Source organism: Tachyglossus aculeatus, chromosome X2, assembly GCF_015852505.1.
Source record: "Tachyglossus aculeatus isolate mTacAcu1 chromosome X2, mTacAcu1.pri, whole genome shotgun sequence".
NCBI lineage: Eukaryota > Metazoa > Chordata > Mammalia > Monotremata > Tachyglossidae > Tachyglossus > Tachyglossus aculeatus.
Window position 1 is genome coordinate 17,917,605 of NC_052100.1, and position 14,275 is coordinate 17,931,879.

The window sequence follows — 14,275 nt, forward strand, 5'->3', positions numbered from 1 at the left end:
TTGGTCAGGTGCTTTGGCTCTGCACTTCTTGGAGCTGGGATTCCTGGGTACCACCTCTACAGGGAGATGACAGAGGAATCTGGCTTCCCACCTTGTCTGCTCTTCACCTCCCCACCTAGTCATTTGTCCAGCAAACTTTTTCCTTGGCATCTTCCCTGCGGAGTTTCCCCTCTGTCTTCCTATCCCAATCCGTTCCTCCATCTCTCACCCTCCCCCATCGACACAATGTCCACTCACTGCCATTGCTACTCATATGTTCCTGTTAGAATTTTTTTACTTCCAGCTCTACTGCCTACCTTCCTGATATTAATCTTGTCTTGTCCTATGCTGTCGACTCATCTCTGACCCATAGCGACTCCGTGGACACATCTCTCCCAGAATGCCCCACCTCCATCTGCAATTGTTCTGGTAGTGTCTCTATAGAGTTTTCTTGGTAAAAATATGGAAGTGGTTTACCATTGCCTTTTTCAGCTCACTAGACTTGAGTCTCCACCCTCGACTCTCTCCCATGCTGCTGCTGCCCAGCACAGGTGAGTTTCGACTTGTAGCAGATTGCCTTCCACTCTCTAGCCACTGCCCAAGCTAATAATGGAATGGGTGGGCCTCTGCTTGACTCTCCCTCCCATAGCTGAGACTGGTAGCATACTGTAAACTCTTCAGGTGCAATCCTGAGAGGGGCTCCTGATAATAATAATAATAATAATAATTATAATAATTGTGGTACTTGCTAAGTCCTTACTGTGTGACAAGCACGGTACTACAGCCCTGGGGCAGAGTCAAGATAAATTGGTAAAGTCCCTGTCCCACCTGGGGCTAAAAGTTTAAGGCCTGTTTTTGCAGATGAGGAAACTGAGGCCCAGAGAAGTTACGTGACTTTCCCAAGGTCTCACAGCAGAGCCAAGGTCAGAACCCATGTCTCCTGACTCCCAGGCCCATGCTGTTTTTCCTCACTGCTTTAAAACATGCTTGTGTCTCCCCTATCCTTAAAAAATGCCATCCCTTGACCCCCTTGATCCCTCCAGTTATCACCTCATCTCCCTCCTACCATTCCTTTCCAAACTCCTTGAGTGACTTGTCTACACCTGCTGTCTCCAGTTCCTCCCCTCCAATTCTCTCCTTGACCCCCTCCAATCTGGCTTCCACCCCTATTGCTTCACAGAAACTGCCCTTTCAAAGGTCACAAATGCTATACTTCTTATCAAATCCAAGGGCCCATGCTCCATCCTAATCTAATTTGACTTCTCAGCTGCCCACCACCTTTCTCCTGGAAACATTATCCAACCTTGGCTTCACTGACACTGTCCTCTCCTGGTTCTCCTCTTATCTCTCTGGCCACTCATTCTCAGTCTCTTTTGTGGGCTCCTCCTCTGCCTCCCACCCCCTAACTATGGGAGTTCTTCAAGGTTCAGTTCTGGGTCCCCTTCTATTTTCCATCTACACTCACTCCCTTGGAAAACTCATGACTTCAATACCATTTCTAGGCAGATGATTCCCTAACCTTCAACTCCAGCCCTGATCTCTCTCCTTCTTTGCAGTCTCACATTTCCTCCTGCCTTCAGGATATCTCTTCTTAGATGTCCCACCAACACCTGAAACTTATCACGTCCAAAACTGAACTCCTTATCTTCCCACCAAAAACCTGTCCTCCCCTTGACTTTCCTGTCACTGTAGACAGCACCACCATCCTTCCTGTCTCACAAGCCATAACCTTGGTGTTATCCTTGACTCATCTCTCTCATTCAACCCATATATTCAAAATCTGACTAAATCCTCTTCATAACATCACTAAAATCCACCCTTTTCTCTCCATCCAAACTGCCACTCCATCCATCCTGTATATATGTATATATGTTTGTACATATTTATTACTCTATTTATTTATTTTACTTGTACATATCTATTCTATTTATTTTATTTTGTTAGTATGTTTGGTTTTGTTCTCTGTCTTCCCCTTTTAGACTGTGAGCCCACTGTTGGGTAGGGACTGTCTCTATATGTTGCCAATTTGTACTTCCCAAGCGCTTAGTACAGTGCTCTGCACATAGTAAGCGCTCAATAAATACGATTGATGATGATGATGCCACGGTGTTAATCCAAGCACTTATCCTATCCCGCCTTGATTATTGCATCAATCTCCTTGCTGACCTCCCTGCCTCCTGTCTCTCCTCACTCCAGGCCATACTTCACTCTGCTGCCAGATCAGTTTTCTATAAAATCGTTCAGTCCTTGTTTCCCTACTCCTCAAGAAACTCCGGTGGTTGCCCATCCCCCTCTGCATCAAACAGAAACTCCTTGCCATTGGCTTTAAAGCACTCAATCATCTTGTCACCTCGCTTCTCTCCTACTACAACCCACTCTACACACTTCGCTCTTCTAATGCCAACCTACTCACTCTACCTCGATCTCATCTAACTCAGCACCAACCTCTCACCCATGTCCTGCCTCTGGCCTGAAACACCCTCCCTTTTCATATGTGACAAACAGTTAGTCTTATTGAAGGCACATCTCCTCCAAGAGGCCTTCCCTGACGAGGCCCTGATTTCCTCTTCTCCTACTCCCTTCTGTTTCACCTTGCACTTTAATCAATCAATCAATCGTATTGATTGAGCATGTACTAGGTGTAGGGCATTCTACCAAGTGCTTGAGAGACTACAACACCCAATATAATAGACACATTCCCTGCCCACAACGAACTTACTGTGCTTGGCACATAGTAAGCGCTTAACAAATACCATCATTATTCATTTGCTCCCTTTATTCACCCCTCCCTCAGTCACACAACACTTATGTATGTATTAATAATATATTCATTTATATTAATGTCAATTTTCCCCTCTAGATCATAAGCAGGGAATGTGGGCAGGGAACATCTCTACCAATTCTGTTATATTGTACTCTCCCAAGTGCTTATTATGGTGCTCTGCACACAGAAAGCATTCAGAGAATACAATTAATCAATTGATTGATTGATAATTTCCACTAGGCCACACCGTTCTTCCTTAGTTGTCCCTGTCTCTAATAACCCATTTAAACCAGCCTTTACTGGGCAGTTTGTTGGATGTGCTGTGCCACTATCTGACACATTTCAGGCCGTGCCAGAAATCTCCAAGGAACATTCCAGGACCGGCCACAGCACAGCACAACAAAGCATCACCACTAGGGCAATTCTGCTTATTCTCTCTTCCTCTCTCTTCTTCTCTCCTTTCTTCTCTCCTCTCTCAATTCTGCTATGGGCAGACTACTGAACCAAGTGCTTGGGAAAGTACAATAGAAGTCTAATACACTATACCTGTCCTGTGATCTTGGGCAGGTCACTTCATTTCCTCTGTGGCTCAGTTTCCTCATCTGTAAAATGTCCTATGTGGGACAGGGACTATGTCCAACCTGATTATCCTGTATCTACTCCAGTATTTAATACAGTGCTAGGCACATAGTAAGTGCTTTACAAATACCTTTTTTTTCAATGGGGGAAAGGGCCTTAAAGTGAATGTGGCAAAAGGGAGTATAGTGTTATCATCAACTGTGGTGGAGAGTTAGGTCGGGGAGTTGATTTAGGTAGGAAGATGATTTCAATTTTTGACATATTGAGATTGAGGCCTATGGAGCATCCATTTGGAGTTGTCTTGGAGGCAAGAGGAATTACAGTATTATTTATTCCACTGCTAGAGTTTCAGCACCTCCAGAAGCAGGGATCATATTTTCTAATTCTATTGTACTTTCCCAAACACTTGGTACAGATGGTTTTGTAAACAGTAAGTACTCAGTATATACTAGTGAGATAAACTTGGGAGTCATCCATGTAGAGGTTGTATCTGTAGCCTTAATAATAATAATAGTTATTATTATGGTATTTAAGTGCTTACTATGCACTGTTGAAAGCACTGGGATAAATACAACATTATCAAGTGAGACCCAGTCCCTGTCCCACATAGGGCTCACAGTCTAAGTACGAAAGAGAACAGGTATTCATTCACTCATTCATTCATTCAATCATATTTATTGAGCACTTACTGTGTGCAGAGCACTGTACTAAGCGCTTGGGAAGTACCAAGTTGGCAACATATAGAAACGGTCCCTACCCAACAATGGGCTCACTGTCTAGAAGGGGGAGACAGACAACTACAGATAAGGCAACTGAAGCACAAAGAAGTGAAGTAACTTGCCCAAGATCACACAGCAGGCAAAAAGTGGAGCCCGGATTAGAACTCAGGATCTCTGACTCCCGGGCCTGGGTTCTTTCCTCTAGGCCATGCTGCTTCTCATGTTGAGTTCCATGAGGGTGTTAGTGTTAAGTGAGAAAAATAGCAGCCCCAGAACAGAGCTCTGAGGGACACTCAGAGTTAGGAGGTATGTGAGTTTGAAGAGGAATCAGCAAAAGAGACTGAGAAAGAGTGCCTAGGGGAGAGGAGAACCAGGAGAGAATAGGGCCAGTAAAACCAAGGTTAGATAGTGTTTCCAGGAAAAAGGAATAAAGGAGTGGGCCACAGTATCAAAGGCAGCCAAGAGGTCAAGGAGGATGAGGAGGCTCCCTTAGATTCAGTGAGGAGGAAGTCATTAGAAACCTTAGAGAGTGTGCTCTCAGAGGAGCAAAGAGGTGGAAACCAGGTTTCAGTGGGTCAAGAAGGGAGTTGCATGAGAAGAAGACGAGGTAGGCATTGTGTACAACTAGTGTGAGGAATTTGAACAAAAATTTGAGCAGGGAGCTGGACTGGATTAACTCTAGGGATTTAGCGGCTGCAACCTAGAGCCTCAAACTAAGGATGGCCTAGCAAATATAAAATATACAAGGGAGCGTATGCTTTCTTGGGGCGGGGGGGCGGGGTGTGTGTGTGTGTGTGTGTGTGTGTGTGTGTGTGTGTGTACAGCTGCCCTAAGGTAAGAAGTAGGTTATTTTGAATTAAACCTATAGTCTACAGGTCTTAAGACTGAAATGTAGCTAAAGGATGGCTTTATGTTAACTAAAAGGCAAGATTAGTAGAGTGTCAATTGCCTTGATTCATTTAATTTTCAGTTAGGAAAACTGATTTGCATTCATGGGCCCCAAGAAATCTAATAGCCTCAGGTCCACAGGTAAATTCATCCAGCCCCAGCAGTGAAATGGTGTGAGAGCTGGACGGTGCAGTGAGATCCAGAGAAGGCCTTTTTAGGCTAGGGGAAGCTTGTCCCCTTTTCTTCTCTGTCCACCTCATCTTTCCTGCCTTTTCACACTTGCCCCCTAAGATCCTATCTCTATCCTGCCTTAAAAGCCACGAAGAATCTGTTCTCTCCAATTTATATGTACTACTCTATCAAAACATTCACATACATGTATTTTCTTTGTCTAAAAGGAAAGTTGTAGTTCTAAGAAAAAGCAGGCATTCATGTTTGTGAATCATCAGCAGTTTGACTTGTATAAAATAAAAAGTAATCTTAGTATTTGCCATGAGTGAATGTAGAAAATGGCTAGTGACTTTATATGTTGAAGGCATACTGATTTCTAAATGAAAGTATAAGGACTGTGATATTGGGTTTCTCTAATTTTTAAGTTTAACTAGATCTAAACTTTCCTGAAAAGTTTTTTCAAACTAATGTTAACATTAAAATTGGCTATATTTGTTCTGCAGCTTGTTAAACTAGTGTATAGTCTGTTTTATCCCACTGGCTCTCTAAGGTTCAGGTATTAACATAAATACTGCCCATTAACACTTGTTCCTCTCTGTCAGGACATAAATTAAGTCTGCAGGTGTTCCATGAAGCTTTACCCTTGGTACTAATTAAGCCTTGATAATTAGGTTTGTTAAATTCAGGCCTTTAAGCTTATTCCCTCTTTGGATTACCAAAATGGAGATTTGCAACATGCAACATAGAAGGCCTATTTCTGTAGACATTAGCTTGTTCTTCTTTTTGTGAACACAAAGCAGCAAAAATATTCACTTCAACACAGCTAATTCAGGAGGCAAATCCAGAAGAAAATGTGGGCATTTAGATGATATTTATTCCAGAGTGTTTTCTGCTTCTGTTCTCGTCAGATCCCAGTCATTGCTGCAGTGAAAGGTTTCCAGTCTGCATTGTCCATATGTTAAATACCCAGGTGCTTTGCTGGATACCAGTTACAGTCCCAAATGAAATATCACTCAAAATGCCTGTCAAAATGCAGTTGTTAAAATTTTCAAGTAATATGTGCCAAAGTTAATTTAATGACATTAATCTTTTATCTATTTTCCTTAAGACTTAAAACTTAAACTTTGCGAACTAATACAATGGAAGATAAATGTTTGAAGAATTTCCCTTTTCCTAAATTGTTCAATTTCCTGTTGACAGTGCCGTCATGCAAAGGAAGGGAAATCTATATGGCAGTAAGGATATTTTTGACCAGCACACAAACCATTAAGTAATCAAAATAGATTTTCTTGCCAGTTAATCTCTTGTCTTTAGTTTCTTTATAAATACATTACCCATCATATTATATGTTTGATAAATGTCATTTTTCATCTAAAATAAATTAAATCCTATAGTAACTCTATTAGAGCTTTTTCATTGATATTCATGGGACTATAGCTAACTTAATAGCTTTTCACTTTTTTATTTGTGGGATACGAACAATCACATTTTTAATCAAAAGCATTTTAAGAAGAGTGAAATAGATGCTGTAGGACATACTTTGCCATTTTAGCAACCAATCCCTGATTTTATTTTGCATTTTATTACCTAGGAAAGCTAGGGAAGGGCCCTATTTTTAGAGAGCCTCAATACTTTGAACTGTCATTACAAAAAAAAAAAAGGCCTGTAGATATACCATTGACCTCATCTTTGTTTTAAGGGCTAATGCTGCGATGCTCCAGTTCATTTTGTCACTGTCCCTAGTAAATAGAAAGTGGTATTTCTATTACAGTCAAAGGCTCCACTAAAAGTAAAACCTTTCTCTGATTCAAACTGGGACAGGGGTAGAAACGGAGAAAGAGAAGGCGCCTGCACTATTCAGCATGCTGATCACAAGCTGTTGACTTTTGAAAAATTGTGCAGTGAAAAATCCTAGGGGCACCTCTGTTCACCACATGTTGGAGGGTGGTAGGTCAAAAATGTTTTGTCCACAGGCGAGATTGATTAGTATTGTTACATTAGTCATGTGATGTGCTTCAGAATATCTTTCTATGGTAACACTAATCCAACAGTGATATAATGGCTGCAGAGTTTTATGTAACACTTTAGGCTTTGAATTATTTATTCAATAATAATTAATATTTATTATTATTTATTATTTATTATTTATTCACATGAACTTAGAAATAAACATCCTTTAATCTGGGTTCAGCTTTACCTAATACAGTTATTACTAGACGAAGAGTAAGGCAAGATGATATGACACATGATATGACACCGAAGCCAATGCAGTAACAGACAGGTTCTTCTCTTAAATTGTGTGTTTTGGGGGAGGAAGGAAGTGGAGAGGCTGAGTGAAAAAAAACCCTCTCGGTACAGAGATAAAATATTACTGAAATATTGCAGAGTTTGGCTGCTGGCAAACAGTTCTACATCTGAATCCTGTGGGAAACGTAAGAAATATTTCTTCGTTCATGAATTCAGCAGTTGGCAGCAAACCCAATTGTTTAAAACAATAATGCTTACCTTTGTCAACAAGTTAATAGTCTTAGTTTATAGTAAAATGAAATGAGTTTTCTTTTTATCCTTTCAAAAGTGCCTTCCTCCAACATGATTACTCTCACAGAAAAATGTGTTCTTGGCAATGTTATTTCTTGAGCAAAGAGTCAATGCTGATTAATTTCCTCAAGGACAAAGGGATGGTGACTTTTTTACTTTGCATTGAAGCCTCTTATACCCCATAGCTCCATGTGGGAAGGGCAGAAGCTACAAGGGCTAAGAGGTGGAAGAAAAGCCAAGGGTTAAGGCATTTCAAACTGTCAGGCAGCTTGTTATATTGCAGTACATCATTCTTTCCCCGGTGACTACTGCTGAGGCCTAGGCCAAAGCTACACAGAAAGCAGAAAATTTGACACGAGATTCCAGATTTTTTCTTCAGCTCTCTTGGGCTGCAACCCATATGCCATGGTTAAACTCTCAGGTTCTGCTCCACTGAGACTTCAGGACAAAGGAGCTTAATATTTCCTTCTTAGTAAAAAAGTTTCTGCTCTTTTTCTTAGTGGGAATCTACTTTTCCAACCACATCCTTCTAAGAATGAAAGCAAATCTGTTTTGTTTCGTTTTTCCAATATATTTCTTGATGTGCACATTTCTTAGTTTTCCACAGAATATTAGCTTCCCAGCTAGGGTTTCAGGAATTTGAAGCCTATCACTGGACCTATTTTTGCTTTCCTAGTAATCACAAATCACCTTTCACCTTGGAAGAATACTTGATATAAATGTCTGTAGCCTTCTAGTTGTAGATCAGTTTGAATTAAAGGGCCAGGCATAAACTATAAACTGCTATATACTACGAGTAGAAATCCCCCATCTGTGCCTAGGTGCCCCTGACTCTGCCCCCTCCCCTTTTTATGTGGCATTTTCATTCATTCATTCAACCGTATTTATTGAGCACTTACTGTGTGCAGATCACTGTACTAAGTGCTTGGGAAGTACAAGTTGGCAACATATAGAGACAGTCCCTACCCAACAACGAGCTCACAGTCTAGAAGGGGGAGAGAGACAACAAGACAAAACATGTAGACAGGTATCAAAACCATCAGAATAAATAGAATTATAGCTACATGCACATCATTAATAAAATAGAGTAGTAAATATGTACAAGTAAAATAAATAGAGTAATAAATATGTACAAATATATACAAGTGCAGTGCGGAAGGGGAGGGGGGTAGGGCCGGGAGGGCGATGCGGAGGAGGAAAGGAAAAAGGGGGCTCAGTCTGGGAAGGCCTCCTGGAGGAGGTGAGCTCTCAGTAGGGCTTTTGTAAGCACTTACTATGCGCCAGGCACTGTAACTGAAACTAAGTGCTGGGATAGATACAAGTTAATAGAGTTGGACACAGTTGCTGTCCCACATAAGGCTCACAGTTTTAATCCCCATTTTACAGATGAGGGAACTGAGGCATAGAGAAATGAAGTGATTTACCTAAGGTCACACAGCACACAAGTGGTGGAGCCGGGATTAGAACCCAGGTCCTGATTCCCAGGCCTGTGTTCTATCCACTAAGCCATGCTGATTCTTCCCTTCCCTTTCACTGCCTCTACCAGTGCTCCCATTCCTGGAATAGCTCCTGTTCCTGCTTTTGCCCCTTCCTCAGCCATTTACTCTTCACTCTGCCACTCTTCTCTTCTTCAATGGTCTTGATGGCTCCAAGCTCTCAGACCTAGGGCCTCCTGCTTCCCTGGCCCTTTCTTCCACTTCTCACTGCTCTTCCTCCTCCATTCCCCTCCACAGCACTTAGAACAGTGCTTTGCACATAGTAAGCACTTATTAAATGCCATCATCATCATCATCTCCTGCCCTTGCTCTACTACAACCAACTGCCACCTGGGAACTCTTCGTAAGCCAACCAATCAGAGTGTCTGGTGGGAACGCAGATAGAGACAACTTCTCTATATAGTAGAAGTGTGTGTGTGTGTGTGTGTGTGTGTGTGCGCGTGCGTGCATATCGCACTCCCATACACACACATCTGGAATAGGGAAGAAAGAGATAGATATTTTAAGTGGATTCTGTAAGCATTTTTTAAAGTGTGTAAATCTCAAGGATTGGCACTGACTTCCAGGTAGTCATATTTTCTTTTGCAAACATGTAAATCCCAATGGAAGTTTGGAATTGATTTTCAAAATGCAATCCCTTCATAGTTTTTGTCAGGGGTTGAAGTACATATACATTTTGAGTAAAAACCAATTGCTATAAATAACTCATGTACATCCGCCGTCACATTGCATATCATTTGCATTAGATATGGAGATCAAGCATTCCTGTTTACCTGTGAAATTGCCCATAAAGATAACAGTAAACACCATAAAATAATTTTATGGCTTTTCTCTGAATAGAAGTTTCAAATGATCAGAGAATGTGAAATTATAGTGTAAATGAGCTTGTAGATACTTTAGTTGGATTTAAAGGAAATACTCCTTGATGCTCGAGTTCTCCAAAACACTGATCCAACCAAGTAAACAGTTTACTGAAGTGTTTTTAGAAAACCATCTTGTGAATAGTTTGCCCAGTCAGTATTTCCCAAACCAAATTGTTCTATCATAACATTCTCTGCTGGCCAGTTTCTGTATTACTAAGGTGGTGCTGGTGATGCCTCAGTTACTCTCACAGCAGCTCTCACTTGTTTCTGTGTAATGAGGGAAAGGAGTGGTATAAGTAAAACGAACTTACATTAAACGATTAATGTCACCATTAACATTACCGAGAATGTTTTCTATTTTCAACTGTAAAAATAGATTAGTTTGAACATTCCAGATTTTTATTTTCTTCAAGGATTAAAATTGAGAAAAAAAACCTGGAATTTTTTCCATGCTAGGACAGAATGCTTGAGCATCGATTTAGGATTTTTTTTTAATGGTGTTCGTTAAAGCTATGTGCCAGACACTGTACTAAACGCTGGAGTAGATACAAGATAATCGGGTTGGACACAGCCCCTGTCCCGCGTGGGCTTCACAGTCTTAATCCACATTTTACAGTTGTGGGATCTGAGGCAGAGAGGAGTGAAGTGACTTGTTCAAGGTCACGCAGCTGACCAGTGGCTGATCCGGGATTAGGACCCAGGTCCTTCTGACTGCTGTGCCCAAGCTCTATCCACTAGGCCATTTGGGAGAAGTATCTTGTGCCTGCTTAGTAATACCAGGTCTACTGGACCTTCAGATAGCCCATGATACCTTTTGGTAGCATCGGTTAAGTGTCCTGATTGGAATTTAGGGGCTTTCCTTCCTGAAGTTCACATCTAATAAAAGCCTGCAGTGTGAAGACTTTGCTAATGGGGTAAGCAAACCCAGCAGGAATATTCTTTTGATATGTAAATGATGCTGGGAAACTGCTTCCTCTTTCTACTTCCTCCCTCCCTCCCGAGGGAAGAAAAAATTGTCTCATTGACCAAGAAAACAGTTCCTCCTGTCCCACATATCTGGAGGAGCAGCCTGTAGGTTCTCTGGCCTCTGGCCTCTAGCCTTGCCCTATGGGTGCAACCCACTTTTAAGGACCCGTGATAAGCATGGTAAATGTGAGTTGTTGCTCTGGGCGGTGATGTGACAGTCTCTTTCTTAAAGCAGGCTTCCAGTTGTAGGAGGCCTGAATTCCCTTTTACAAGCAGCTTTATTAGAATGGTTGCTGGGGTGGGCCCATGGTTCGCCCCAAAGTTGCATGTGCAGGGATCGGCTAACCAGCACGGCCCCTGCAGGGCGCGAGTGCTGAGATGGCGAAGATATGATCAACCCCTTCCCCGGGACAGCAGGCTTTTCCTCAATGAGCAGGGTCACCCCATCCATTTCTCAAATTGCTCCCTGGAGTTTTGAGCAGTAATAGTAATAATAGTGTTTATTAAGCAGTTTCTGTGTGCAGAGGGCTGGGCTAAGCTCTGAACAGGCAATCAGTAAAAAATTTCAACAGCGGTAATAATTGTCCAGTGAAAATGTTAATCAGGTTTGGGAATAAAGTCGCTGCCTCTGATCTGGCACTTGTTCTCAACCCCTCGGAAACAATGCTACACTTCCCTTAGCAAATCCCCTATGCTCATGCTGTCCCCAAGTCCTTCCTTGGCGATTCATCCTGATGAACTCGATCCTCTGGGTAAAGAGCAGTTTCTGTCAAGTTGCCTTCTGGAAACCATGCTGGGTCTTCCCCTTATTCCTGGCTCCCAGGTTTTTATTAACTTTTCTTATTCCTGACACCTTGTCCAATTCCTTCCCTGCAATGGGCTGAGCTGCAGCTGATGATATCAGGTGAGAGATTGACATCCTTTATAAAATAGCTCTCCCTGTGGGAGTGGTCTGGAGGAATGGGTAGTTTACTGGTTCCAGAGGATTCTAGACATTTTCCCTCCCTATGTGAGGGGTTGAGTTTGGCCTGGACCATCACACGGTACAGTGGCAGTTTGATTGAATGCTGATTCTCTGGGGTGGAGAAGTGGAAGACCACCATGCAGCGATAGGAAAGGTGGAACAGCAATAAAAAGAGGGCTCCAGCCTTCTTCAGAAAATCCAAGAGGTTGTACTTCTACAACTGGGGGCATCAATGGAGAAGTGGGACTTCAACCAACCCTGCAGAGATTCTGTTCCGCTGTAAAGAAGCTGGGATAGTGAACCCTGATCCCCCTCTAGACTGTAAACTTGTTGTGGGCAGGGCATGTGTTGTGTTGTACTCTCCCAAGTGCTTAGTACAGTGCCCTGCAAAGAGTAAGCACTCAGTAAATCCTACTGATTGACCGAGCGATTGCTGGTGGTGCACGGGCATGCTATATAAAATGAAACAGCAGAATTGAAGAGTGTTCTCAACTTTAACATCCCAAGCCAAATCTGGATTCCGGGATCAGAACCAACTCTGATGACTGAGATAGCTTAACTGTTGGAGCAGCAGTACAACTCTAGGTTCAGAATATATTTCTCCAGTGTTAACAGTTGCCAAACTGAGCCGGTGAAGAGGCAGAAGAGAGAGAGACAGCTGCTTTCCCACTCCAATGCCTCTTGTGGAGCTGTGGCTGGAAAAGCCCCTTCCCACCTTTCCTCCTGCTTTGAGGCAAGAATTGCCACCACCACCCCTGCCCCCTTTAAAGCCAGTAAGCCACATTCCGTAACCTCTTCGGTGTTATTATTCAATGTGTGCAGTAGTGAGACAGGGCTAGATGATTAACCAGAGAAAATCCAGATCATCTTTCTTTAAGCAGCCTCCCAGAATTGTGTGCTCACTCTTCAGCTGTTAAGATTGTTATTAAACTTTATGGACCATAAACCCCATAGAAACAAGTATAGGAACAACCACGCTATTACAATACTGTCAAAACAGGGGACATATTTCACAGCCTGAAAAGTATACAACTTGCCTGCACTCCAGATCTGAATGCTCCCTGGCTGCTTTAAACCCCAGATTTTATTTTATCTCAGAATAAAACATAACATTACCTACCCAGAAATCTTGAGAATTATATTCTTTTTAGTGTAAAGTTCAACTCCATAAATCTACTTCTGTGGACATTTTTGGAAATGATGTTGTGGTTTTAATATTTGTCAGGCATCCATCTCCATCAATTCTCAACATTTCTTGTCATGAGCATCAAGTTAATTCTACAACTCAATCCATTTTAGTTTCCACTAAATGCATAGATGCGCTTGATACGACAACCAAACTCTGATTAGAGGAGACAGACAAACAGGGCTGTGAAAACATGTTTGACATATTTAGGGGGAGGGGTGAAGAGAGTAAATGATAAGCACTAGCTAGCAAAGAGTACCGTGTATTTATTTTTCTAGGGTATTTATTTTGCAAAATGAGCTGTCAAGCTTTATTTTTTATGTGTTTGGAGACCTGTCTACCACAGAGTTCCCTCCTCCCGTTGAGGTAGTTATAGGGACAGAATTCCTCTGTGTACTTTATAATGACGATATCTGGCAGTGTGTTGATGAATTAGTTAAATCTGCACCAAAAAACCCAATGAGATAAGTTATCTCTAAACCCTAACATCTGTGAGTAAATAAACAAAGGTCAGTTGGTGAGTTTCTTTGCAATTACATCATCAGTGCGTTTCGTTTTTAAAATTATACTTTCCTCTGGGGACTTGGGCTCCCCTACATTTTTGGCCTTGCCAGCTCTATGACCTATAATATTATTTTCCCAGTGCTTTAATTTAGCATGGCAGTGCAGGGGAAACACCTCAGAAATGTCCTGTTTTATCATTTTGTATTCCCTGTATTTTAAGATTTTCTCAGTAAAAGCTCTTTCCTCCAGCTCTCTATCTGTGATTAAAATGAACTACAATTCATTCTCTAAAACCAGCACCAAGTCATCTTCTATTTTAAGCCAATAAGGCATGCTGGAAAAATAAAGCCTAAAGTAATTTTGATCTAGAAAGCTGGTACATGCCCCTTCACTCTCCCCCTGTTTATAGGAACAGTGACTGTCCAAAGTCGGTTGTTACCAGGGCGAGGGGAGGGAAGAGGTTGGGGAATCAAGAAGAGTGAGAACAGCTTTGCCCTGTGCCTGGGTGCTACAGTGTCCATAGGTGAACCCACCTGGGGGTGTGCCAGGGCTAGAGTGGTTGGTGCCTGCAATGCAGCCAAAAGGTCAGGAATCGCAGCTGCATTTCCAGGCCACAGCTTAGGAATGTGGTTTCCAGAGGTACATTTGGATGGAGTGC

The 14,275-nt window shown here is 42.1% G+C and overlaps 1 protein-coding gene and 1 non-coding gene across 2 annotated transcripts in view; one reads left to right on the plus strand and one right to left on the minus strand.

Moving 5' to 3' along the window:
* The window catches only part of WWOX (WW domain containing oxidoreductase), a 1,164,534-nt gene that overhangs the window by 858,726 nt on the left and 291,533 nt on the right, over positions 1-14,275 (plus strand). The window lies entirely within an intron of this gene.
* Positions 541-678, minus strand: LOC119949699. The gene has a single exon (XR_005457242.1). It is a non-coding gene; the product is annotated as a small nucleolar RNA SNORA7 (small nucleolar RNA).